We start from the raw sequence: 11,595 nt of genomic DNA on the forward strand, positions 1-11,595 counted from the left end.
CTCCCAGCTTAGGCCGGTTAATTTTCACTCACAGCTGATTCACAGCTATCTGGAAACAGACTCCCTCAGTGCTCCACATTCTTGTATGCTGCTATGTCATCCTAACTCACACACATCACACACACATATTCAGATGCCTCCAGTCAAGATTTTATGTTACCAGCTCCACCAGATGATGCAACCACATGACGTTCCTATTTTTTTAAATGTAATTTTAAAGCAGTTTTCAGTTATTTCATTTGAAAGACATGCATGGATTAAGAACAGAGAGGCCTGCGCAGTGGACTCAAAAAACAACTCTATGCAACAAGTTGTGTTTTCAATACCTAAAACTGGCGTCAGTTTGTATGGTTCTCAGTCTGGTCCAGTTTTGAAATTAATTACTACAGTAAAAAATAAACTCTATTCAAACTGTAATTGGAATAAGAGCAGAGATTTAGAAAGTCCATCAGAAAGTCCATCATTCTTTTTTAATCATGTGCTCATCTATGGTTGCTGTTTCCCTCTGTACGGTTTGCACATAAGAGCTGCAGTTTGTTCAGAAACATGCAATCTGATTCATCTTCATAAGTCCATTAAAGTTTAGACTTAATGTTCTATCTTTACTGCCTGTATTAACTCCCTTCAACATACATTTATGGGCAGTTGGGTTACAATATTGGCTGACATTCTCATCTAGTTATGAGCAACCCCCTGAGAGACTAGATGAAGTTATAATGGCAAAGTGACAGTATCTGCATCAAAACATTAACTGCTCTCTACAAAGATTTTCCAATGCACCAGCTAAGGCAGACGGCATGTGGGAAAAAATTCAGAAAAAAAGGACAATGAAATGTAACCTTCAGAAAAAAGAAATGCAGCTTAACAGATCATTTAAATGCTTTAATGAATTGTTGCTGGCTGGTAGTAAGTTTTAAATGTGTTCATAATTTAGCATGCAGCCATCACTTTTACAGCTGAAAGATATCTGTTCTCCTGAGCAGGTGTTCCAATGCTGTCTAACGGCTTTGAAAGAGCAACATTGAAATGAAATATTACTTAATAACTAAAATCTGAATTACACATACAAAAGGAAACATCCAATAAGTAGGAATTTCTATCAGATCAGAAATACAGTGCATATCAAGTTTTTCTATCAGTGCATTGTGTGTATTTAACATGTGGCCCAATAAACTGCTGCTCTTCTCATTGGACCAGACTCTTCCACCAGATCACTCCATTTTATTAAAAGGGCTCTAAACCAGTTTTAAATTAACTGCCATAGAGGCTAATTTCTCACACAGTGAAAAGCAGCCACTCTGGAGGCCTGTTTGGGACCTGTGTTGGCTGATAACTCCCTCCAACCTACCAAGGCCTTGTGTACATAGTACATACATGCCTCCATCCCTTTTTTGCAGAGATATATTTTAGTGGTTTTGTGGCCTACAAGCAAAGAGCAGAGTATAACATGTTTAAGGCTGTCGCTGCAGTGACCTCCCCTAATACACACACACAAACTTTTTTGACTTGAGGATGTTCTGATTTGAATGCAGATTTGGATGACATTCTGTGATTGATGGCATGAAATGAACTCTTGTGGTTATGAATGAAAATGTTTTCACACATCACTAAACAAATGTTATTCTGAATGAGGAAGCAGCAAGGGAAACAAATGTATCTACATTTTCTAAAAACTCTAACCAAAGACTCCTTTCCATGCAGAAAACATGTTCTAATAGCTCTCTGTCATTTGCTTTCTCATGACTGAACCCCACCACCACCACATCATCATCACCCACTCACACTATATCTGTACTTTATCAGTGTCCTTATAAAAGGTTGATCACTTGTTTATCATTCCTAATATGCAGTTGTTTTATCACTTGGGATGAAGAGATTCAGTAGAACCTCTTCCCTCTGCAGTATACTATCAAGAGCTAAACTGTCTATCTCTTGTTTGTCTATGCTTGGTCAAAAAAGCCACAACACAATTTTTTTCTGTAATCTTCCAATTAAAACACTGGTACTAGTGAGTTCATGTACTTTGCTTTTCTGGTTGCTACCAATCACTACTGGGAGATTAAAAAATGGATCATTCAAGGAACACAACAGACTTCAGACCATAGCTGTGTGTCAAATCAGAGGCTGCATCCTTCAAAGCCTTCATTTATAGGCCAATTGCATTACAGCGGTGCTACAAAGCTGTCCTAACTAAAAGGTAGGGTAGGAGGTTTCATTCTGATGCACTTTTTGTTAAATTAGTGTAACTTCTCTTTACAATCCGATAACAACCGATTAGTTTGGCAGTTTCACTTTAAAACAAAGAATGTTAAACATCTGTGGAAGCTATAAAATGCTAAAAACATCAGCTAATCCTGCGAGGCGCCCCTGCGCGGAGTGTTGGCTGGTTGGCTGCTCTCTTCCTGCTCTGCGTGCACCAGAGAGGTACATGCATGATGGCCGAAGTCACAGACGTGACACAGCTCGTCTTCAGGTAATGCGCGTCCATGTGATTGGAGGCGTGTCTCCGTGAGCTCCGAGAGAAAGGGGCGTGTGTTTACTTTCAAAATCTAGCTGACTCTCACTGAGTTTTTAAAATCTCCTACCCTACCTTTAAAGGTTCTGAATGCATCCTATTTTTTTCCAATGAATGATGCAACAAGTGGATCCATCACAGCCCAAGGTTGCATCTCTCAAAGGATGCAGCTCTTAAATTCAGACACAGGTCCAGTGTTTGTATATTAGATCATCTGGTCTATGTAGGATTTCCTGCTTTAGTCCAGCCACCTTAGATCAGTTATCATTCAAAAGCATACCCTTAATCACAGACTTGACCAATGCTAACATATGCCTGGGTTTCAGGACCCATGTATCCTGTAATGTGCTTAGTTGTAAAAGATCTAGCTGTCACTAAAAAAGGACACATTTGTCAGCTGCATTTAGAGGAGCGTTTGACAGGGTACAGCGTCTGTGAGAGGTATTCTCTATGATTCTGTTAGACTGTGGCAGCTCAGTCAGGGAAGGACTATGGGCTTATATGCTTTAAAAGACAACAACAGTGATATAGAGAATAAATTTACCCTAACCTACCATCTTTCCCAGATTTTAACCAAGCTTTGCTACCTAATCCACAGAGTGTGTCACCCCTATGAAACCAGGAGGGACACACCTAATGTGTCTAAAATGGTTTTAAACTGGACCTTGAAGTTAGCACTGTGTGAGGAGTTTGTTACATAGATTTGCATGAGGAAGGAACTAAGTGATTTAAATCAAATGAAGAGATTAACTGGCCCTACACACCATTTCTCCATTTTTCCATTCTGATTGCAGCGGTCAATATGAATGCAAAGTATTTTTGTTGCCTTTGAAGTGCTGTGCCGTCAATGAAAAAAATTACATACACATTTAGTTTAGTCCACAAGCTTAGCTACAGCTTGATATAACTTGGGTGCTTCAACTGCATAATTTTTAAGGAGATATTCATTGTAACAGACGAGAAAAAAATTGTTCATTTTTGCTGTGTGCCATCTTAATTTACAAAGAGCCAGAGGCATACAAACTATTACTTGTACATCTGAGCAAACCTCCCAAGGTGTTACCTTTATAATGACACCAAAAGTATTCAAATACACCTTGTGAGATATACTCAATTCATTTTGGGCATGCCATTTTCAAGCTGATGCCTTAAAAATATACTGTGGGGTTGAAGGGGTAAGCCGTTTTCTAAGAACTCTGTATGTATTGACAGAAATTGATTAATCAAATTTTCATCATCATCTCAGTTATATTTCAACCTGAATTTAAGACATGTCCTCTCGCTTGGCGTTGCTGTTTGTGGTGGATCCTGTTGAAGCCAGGTGTATATGTGCAGATCTTAATCAGATTAAAGTTCCTCACTTCACACTCTTCATTCAGGCAGTGATTGTGATAATACAGTGTTACCCCCTCCCTTATGATTCTTTGGTTTCTCCCCCTGGGCACAGAATGCCACATGTTTCCTCAGCATTGACTTGTTTGAAAAAGGCCGCTGTTCCTTCCTCTTTTGTAACCAGACATAAGACAAAGAATGCATTTCTTTTTGTTTGTGGAAAGCTGTATCAAAGCATTCTATTATAGTGTTATTTAATATGTAAATTGTATTGCTATACATAAAATAAAATATGGGTTTTGATGTAATTTTCTGAAATCATTTGTGTGTTTGTGTTTTGTGTGTGTCTGTGCATGCTGTTGTTGTGCTGGTTTGGTACACTCAATCAGACTCTCTAGCTGATGAAATGTCTAGTTTAATAACTTAATCTCTCACTACAACCATGTGGTGCCACAAGGTTGTAGTAAGATAATCAATGAATCTAGTTCAATTCTATTCAATTCAATTTTATTTATATAGCGCATTTTACAATTGTACAGAATTGTCTTAAAGCAATTTACAGAGACCCAGAGCTTGAACCCCCTTAGAAGCAACAGTGGCAAGGAAAAACTCTTTTTCAACAGGAAGAAACCTTGAACAGGATCTGACTCATAAGGAGAATCTTCCTGCTGACAGTCGGCTGGGTGAAGGAGGAGAAGAAGAGGTAGACAGGACAGAGAGGATGAAAGAAACAAACATGCACAAACATCATACATTACAGAGAACAAATATGTGTCAGGGTTTGTTGGAAATGTCGGACACAACTGCAGGACAGACGACAGTTTAAGGTGGGTACACAGGTGAGCAGTTAGCTAGCAGAAATACAAGAGGGCTAAAGCTAAATCAAAAGACAGGCTAAGGTCATACATAGAATTTCTGGGCTGCGGTACAAGAGCTAGAGCTAAGACAAGTCAAAAAACAAAGCCAATTGCTGATGTAACTGAATTAAACAAAAAAAAAACCGGAAGGCAGTACAGGAGGAAGCAATACTGACACAGAAAAAGAGGAACCACTATTGAGCATTAAAGTCCCCAAGCAAGATTCCCAGTTGGGGCACCATCTAGCACCCCTCCCAGAGACTGTAAAAAGGTCTGGTACTCTACACTGCTGTTCGGCCCATAGGCCAAAACCACAGTGAGAGAACTCCCCCCAACCCGAAGCGCAGGGAGGCGACCCTCTCACATACTGGAGAAAACTCCAACACATGGCAGCTAAGCTGTGGGGCTATAAGCAAGCCCACGCCAGCCTGCCACCTCTCACCATGGGCAACTCCAGAATAGAAGAGAGTCCAACAGCTCTCAAAGAGTTGGGTTCCAAAGCCCATGCTGGGGATCCTGTGGAACCAGACGCAGGAATTAAGAGCCAGGATGGACAAGGCGCGGGATGCTAAACCATGGTCTTCTGTCCGTACCGTAGATGGTCCAAAACCCTGTCTTTGCTGGTCTTCTGCCCAGACCCTTTTGGGTCCTCCACATTTTGGAGAATGTGTTCCCCTGTTTTAAAGAAGGGGGACCGGAGGGTGTGCTCCAACTACAGGGGGGATCACACTACTCAGCCTTCCTGGGAAAGTCTATGCCAGGGTACTGGAGAGGAGAATCTCGGACTCAGGGGGAATGATAAGGTTTGTCACTGGACAAGCTCTATAAACTCCACAGAGTGCTAGAGTGTTCATGGGAGTTCGCCAAACCAGTCCACATGTCTTTTGTGGATTTGGAGAAGGCGTTAAGGGCCCTGTATGACCGAAGCAGTAGATTGGTTCACATTGCCAGCAGTAAGTCAGACCTTTTCCCAGTGCATGTTGGACTCGGCAGGGCAGGGCTGCCCTTTTGTCACCAGTTCTGTTCATAATTGTTATGGACAGAATTTCTAGGCGCACTGAGGGGCCGGAGGGGTTTAGGATTTCATCTCTGGCGTAGAGAAGATTGAAGCAAGGCGTCTGGACTTGTAGAGTTTTCTAGAAGACGTTTCGCTGCTCATCCAAGCAGCTTCATCAGTTCTAACTGTTTGGTGGGGGAACATGGTTTATATGTGGTTACAGACCTATGTGGGTGGGTCTGGGTAAAACTTAAAAAACTTAAAAACAATAGCACTAAATGTTTCCATACTTACCTGTGATGTTCTGGCTGACTGGGCCAGGTGTGTCTAACGACTGGCTAACGACTATGAAACTTTGTTCCTTACTGTGAGTTCTTACTAGTGTTCTTACTGTGAGTATGTGCAAACTTCCTGGGAATGGATGGAATCACTGCATTGTATGTGGTAGAAAGATGATGTCTGAGGCCACCACCTCTGTTAAGGGAAGGTTTTTCCAGCTTAACATAGATGGCTTCCTTGACTCCTCTTTCATACCACCTTTCCTCCCTGTCTAAAATGTGAACATTGTTGTCCTCAAAGGAGTGCCCTTTGTCTTTGAGGTGGAGGTGAACAGCTGAGTCTTGTCCTGAGGAGGTGGCTCTCCTGTGCTGAGCCATTCTTCTGTGGAGTGGTTGTTTAGTTTCTCCAATGTACAGATCAGAGCATTCCTCACTGCACTGGACTGCATATATCACATTGCTGTGTTTCTCCCTGGGAATCTTATCCTTCGGGTGAACCAGTCTCTGTCTCAGTGCTGTCATAGGTTTGAAATGGACCAGGATGTCATGGTTGTTGAAGATCCTGCGGAGTTTCTCTGATACTCCTGACACATATGGAATGGAGATGTTCTTTCTCCGCCTGGTGTTGTCTTTCTTCTTGTTGTTGGGGGGGTCTTGTTTTTGTGGCTTTGATGAGTGCCCACTTCGGGTAGCCACATGTTTGCAGGGCCTTCCTGATGTGGTGTTGCTCCTTCTTCTTCCCCTCTGAGCTGGTGGGTACAGTTTGTGCTCTGTGCTGCAGGGTCCTGATGACTCCCAGTTTGGTTTCTAGTGGGTGGTGTGAATCAAACAACAGGTACTGATCTGTGTGTGTGGGTTTCCTGTACACTTCCACATTGAGGCTCCTGTCCTCCTCAATATGTACTGTGCAGTCCAAGAAGGCCAGATTGTTGTCTTTGGTGTCCTCGCGAGTGAACTTGATGTTGTTATCCACTGCGTTGATGTGTTCTGTGAACCGTTCCACTTCGTTGGTCTTGATTTTGACCCAGGTGTCATCCACATATCTAAACCAGTGGGTGGGGGTGGTTCCAGGATAGGAACTCAGGGCTCTTCTCTCCACTTCTTCCATGTAGAGGTTGGCCACAATAGGAGACACCGGTGATCCCATCGCACAGCCGTGCTTCTGTCTGTAAAAGTTCCCATTGTACTGGAAATAAGTGGTGGTCAGGCAGAGGTCCAGCAGGTCACAGATGTGGTCTGGCGTTAGGTTGGTTCTCTCCTTGAGTGTGCTGTCTTGTGTGAGGCATGTCCTTACCATCTCTGTGGCTTCTGATGTAGGGATGCAGGTGAACAAGGAGGTGACATCAAATGAGACCATGGTGTCATCTGGGTCCATTTGGATCTTCTCCACCTTGTTCGCAAAGTCCTGAGAGTTGTGGATGTGATGAGGTGTGTCACCTACCAGTGGTGTCAGGAGTTCAGCCAAGTGCTTAGCCACGTTGTATGTGACTGAGTTAGTGTTGCTGACGATGGGTCTGAGGGGGACTCCTTCCTTGTGTATCTTGGGGAGTCCATACAGGCGTGGAGTGGCTTCCCCAGGATACAGTCGAAAGTAGAGCTTGCGGTTGATGATTTGGTCCTTCTCCAGTTTTTGTAGGTAGCTGACTAGTTTCTTCTTGTAGTTTATGGTGGGGTCCCTCTTCAGTGTCTCATATGTGGCTGTGTCACTGAGGAGATCTGTCACTTTGGAGTGGTAGTCCTGTGTGTTGAGCACCACTGTGCATCTTCCTTTGTCTGCTGATAAGATGGTGATGTCCCGGTCCTTTTGTAGTGCAATCAGGGCCTTCCTTTCATCACTGGAGAGGTTGGATGGCGGTGCTTTAGCAGTGGAGAGTGTGGCTGTGACCTTCAAGCGGAGTTGCTCAGCTTCTTGTTGTTCTTGATGGCTGACTCTGTGGCTGTGATGAGGTCCACCACTGGAATCTGCTCTGGCGAGATGGCAAAGTTGAGTCCTTTGGCCAACACGTCTGTTTCCGGCGGGCTCAGTTGTCTGTCTGAAAGGTTCTTTACCCATTTGTCCTGGGTGTCCTGCTGTGGCAGTGAGTGGTCTTCCCTCCTCCATGTGTGAAGGTTAGCTGCATTTTTAACAGAGAAAACAGTTTTCAATTTATGGAATTTGCGTTTTTGGCGTTCCTTACCCCTGGTGTGCTGTGCCGTCTGGACTTTTTCAGTCAGTTTGATGACTTCATCCATGACTTCGCTGGGTAGGAGGGTGGCAAGCTGTGATCTTGTCTGCTCCGTGGTGACCATGAGAGTGTCTATGGTGAAGTTGATCTGTCTGATCCTTTCCTGAAGCGTAGGTGGTTCCTGTAGTCTGCCAGTTTCCTAGAGGTCTTTTCATGTTCCCTCACCAATCGTAGGGTGTCCTTCCCAAAGTGATTGGCAACATGTTGATGAAGATTCTCAGTCATCCAGGTCATCATACGTAGAGAAGATTGAAGCAAGGCGTCTGGACTTGTAGAGTTTTCTAGAAGACGTTTCGCTGCTCATCCAAGCAGCTTCATCAGTTCTCTGCTTTTTGAAGATGATGTTGTCTTGTTGGATTCATCGAGCCAGCCTCCTTAAATTGTATGAGTCATCTTAGCTCCAGAGTCTTATTAGATCCATCACAAGAGCTCAGATGTTAATTACTGTGTTATTAGTTTTTCTCTCTACAGAGTCAATATAATGAGATGCAGTGGTACAGTTAAAATTATCCAACAACAGACCAGTTAATAATAAAACGGATACATGTTAGGGGTGGGCGATACTGAAGATTTCAGTATCGATCCGATACCAAGTAAATCCAGGGCCAGTATCGCCGATACCAATACCAATACCGATACCGATACTTTTACTTTGAAATTTCATGATCATAAATAATCATTTTTTTGCCTTTAAATAGATTATCATGATTAGCAGAATAATAATACACAAGAAACATTTGTTAAGTAAATCTGCAAACAAAAGTGCAGAACTGTTTGAAATTTTAACTTCACAATCATGTCAGCAATGCTCCTTGTGACAGCGATGGCTCTTTGTGAATCATGTAGGTGAAACAGCATGACTAAGATACTTTTATAAAAGTTTAACACCTATCTGCATGTAGCCTAAATATGAGGAATAAAGATCCTTTAACAGTTATCACCAAAGCATAATTATATTAATCATACTGAAATACATATCATTATATAAACTTATATAATTACATTATTAGATATATTTTGGAATTTGAGAAAAACAAGATTTATTTTAGCTGGTGATATGATGACTGTTCAGTCATTCTGCTAAAATTGCATGTCTTATATCACAGCACTCAGAAAGACAATATTAATTCATGCTGCAGATAACTCAATCTAAACCTTCACTTTTTTAAATCATCTACCTGGATATTTATGAGTGTTTTGCAGTAAAGCCTTTGTCAGTGACCACTGTCTCTGGCTCATGTTTGGGGATCTGCCTCTTCCTCCTCCCTCTGTTTACTCTGCAGCTCGAGGTCTTTGGGCTCTGCTGCTTTATGTTTGTGTAAATGAGTTGTGTTTCCACAGCAGCAGGTTGCTTTCCTGCACCTCACAAGTAGCAGTTTCTTCTTCTCGTCTGTCACTGTGAAACAGCGCTCCTCTTCCTCTCTGCCATCTCCATGATGCTAGCTGCACTTTACAGCCAATCAGGAGCTCCGTCTGCTCCGGCAGAGTGGAGAAGGAGGGGGAGTGGCGGAGTGTGCCTGCGCACTGAGCAGAGTGAGAGAGCAGCGCTGTCTGCACCATGAGTAAATACGAGTAAAGTTGCTGAAGGTATAGAAGAGAAATTCCACAGAAATATCGATCTCATCACGCTAGTAACGAGTAATTACTGATCCTAACTTTGGTATCGATACTATCGATATTTAGATCGATTCACCCACCCCTAATACATGTATTATGAGTCCAGCACATATGTCATTATGTTCAAGTGCAAAGAAAATGGAAAGGAAGCAAACAAGAACATTTCTAACATATTCACAGGTATTACGGCCCCAGGCCTTTTTAGTTATTTTTGGCACTCATTTGGGTCCATCACCCTGCGTCAGCTTTAGGACGACAGAGCGTCCGCAGCACCTGCTGGTTAGCTCATCTAATCCTGCATCAAGAACCACAGGACCAATCAGCGAAAAGACCGGGAGCTTTTAAAAAAGACACTGACGTTCCCTCAGCAGTGACTGCTTTGCCATATGATGTTCGCCCATGTGCCTCTCGTTTATGTACTTGTGTTACTTTGTGTATTGTTGTAAACAGTAGGCCCTGGTGTAACCCAGGTCATTTTATGGGGTTTTGTATTTTAATCACCTGTTTTTTTACCGTCCGAACTATCACAAGACTTTTTTAACTATCGCAAGATTTTAACACGGCTCGGCGAGATGCCGCAAGATTTCAATGTCTCTGTTTTAAAAAATGGCCGCGCCCTGCTCAGAGCACTGCAGTGAGTTGGTTCGACGGGAGCTACAGGTAGTTTAAACAACTCCTCTTAATGTACTTTGTACTTTTATTATCGTAATTGACTGGTTAACTTGTTAATCCATTTAGATGCCTCTTTTACCGCGTACAAACCGTCTGCAAACGTTATGCACAATCGACCAAGACTGGTGAGTCAATCGTTTGTTGATGTTTGTCAGCTCGGACCTAGCCTAGCTCCGAGCTAATGCTTTGTGACTAGTCGGACAGTGTTAGTTGTAGCACTAACTACACTTGCCCATGTGTTATTATAGTCATTTAGCACATTCTTTTATAAATGAAGTCAATCATGTACATGTGGAAACTTTAAGAATGTTTAAGTATTGTTGACATACTGATTGGTAAAAGTTAACATTATGTCTGATGTAATGTTAATTGTTGGACCTGTTTTACACATGCCAGGTCCTACATGCAGATGGCGAGCTACCCTCTAAGAACCTGAAAAAAGCGAATACTTCCTCCAGAGCGGTAGGAGGCATTGTAGCGTGACTTTAACTCACTGACCTACACGGAGACCTGAGAAAGAACAGATTGATCTAAACCATGAACTGTTCTGTATACTCTTTTGCCAACTTGGAATTCTGAGACCAAGAGGACAGTTTTATAAACTCGGTTCATCGACATTAAGAACATTCAATTCGAATTAAAGTTATTCTTGGATTTGAAACTAACATCGTGATGAAGCACTGCTTAAGCAAAACCAAAATCTAGAATTTTTGTTGTGGTATTCTTTGTATTGTAAATAGGGAATCACTGTAAATATTAGCCTCTGTAAATATTATTTTTTTCCTCCTTCTACAATATATTATATATTCAGCATACTTGTGTGTCCTGTTGTGTTTTAAACAAATCCACGTTCCTCCCTGAGCCGAGCTATTAGATCTTCTGAGCCCAGTAACTATATATAAAACAATAACATCCACATCATATTGGTAACACTACTACAGATTGTTAAGCTAGTGCTATGCTGAGGCATGATGCTGATGTTAGTTTTATGTTTTGCCTCTCATTCTGTGTGGACTGTGTGACAGCCATACTCTTGTTGTTATGTCTTGTTATCTTCATCTGTCATTTTGTTACCCTGTGTTTTGTGGTTTGTTTCTGTCAT

This window comes from Parambassis ranga, chromosome 5 (genome assembly GCF_900634625.1).
Source record: "Parambassis ranga chromosome 5, fParRan2.1, whole genome shotgun sequence".
Classification (NCBI taxonomy): Eukaryota; Metazoa; Chordata; class Actinopteri; family Ambassidae; genus Parambassis; species Parambassis ranga.